The sequence below is a fragment of the Canis lupus genome, chromosome 19, assembly GCF_003254725.2.
Source record: "Canis lupus dingo isolate Sandy chromosome 19, ASM325472v2, whole genome shotgun sequence".
Classification (NCBI taxonomy): Eukaryota; Metazoa; Chordata; class Mammalia; order Carnivora; family Canidae; genus Canis; species Canis lupus.
In genome coordinates, this window is record NC_064261.1 from 15,375,600 (window position 1) to 15,376,601 (window position 1,002).

General features: G+C 40.2%; 1 non-coding gene across 1 annotated transcript; it reads left to right on the plus strand.

The window, feature by feature from the left end:
• The first annotated feature begins 399 nt into the window (after positions 1-399).
• Positions 400-590, plus strand: LOC112642817 (U2 spliceosomal RNA). The gene has a single exon (XR_003125474.3). It is a non-coding gene; the product is annotated as a U2 spliceosomal RNA (small nuclear RNA).
• Positions 591-1,002: the final 412 nt, after the last annotated feature.

Here is a 1,002-nt window from a genome sequence, read left to right on the forward strand (position 1 = left end):
ACCTGTTACCAGAAGAGAATATAGATACCAAAGGGAATAGTTCTAAAGTTTTCTACTTAGAACTGCAGAATTCAGCTTAGTAAATCAAAGTTGTATACTATAAAAGAGAAGCCAAAAACTAGTTTTATTGTGAAAAAGATGTTTTAAAGTCTCACTGGACCATCAATTCTGTCACAATGTCGAAAAAATAAACTGTAGTTTACTATCCAATTGGCCCCTTATTCCAGAACGAATTTTAAATTGGATTCAACCATCATCTCTCTGTAATACCCTACGTATGTTGACATTTGGCATACAAGCTTTTGGTTGCTACTCAAATGTTCACTCTATGCCTCTTTTCTTTATGTCTCCATTTTCTCCTTCTTCTCTAGCCCCTTTCTTTCTAATTAACATTTATTGATCGCTTCTCGTCCTTTTGACTAAGGTCAAGTGTAGTATCTGTTCTTATCAATTTAATATCTGATATATCCTCTTTCCGAGGACAATATATTAAATGGATTTTTGGAGCAACAAGAAGGAATAGGAGCTTGCTCTGTCAACTCCACACATCGACCTGGTATTGCAGTACTTCCAGGAATGGTGCACCCCGTTGGGGGAAAAAAGAAAAAAAAATTGTTGAGCATCAACTATGTGTGGCACTCTGATAGATTTTGGGGAAAAGTAAACATGGGCTAGGGCAACAGCAAAGGGGACCCCAGTGTTCTTGGTGCACCATGCCCAAGGTAGAGTCTCCATTTCATGATAGGATCTGGATAAAAAGAAGAATGCTACCCTCTTTCAACCACTTGCTCAGGACTTAGCCTCAGCAACAGATAGCTGGGGAAGAATGAGAAATATTGAAGTCATGATCTGCCAGGAAGAAATCCCTTAGGAGAGGGCTTAGAGGAGAGCTTAGAGGGAGCTTAGAGGAGAGAGAGCCTGGCTTTCTTGGATGCAGTCATCTAGAGTAGAGTCTGTGCCTTGTTGACCTGGGAGTGAGAAGCAGAGAGGGTTCTTACGTCA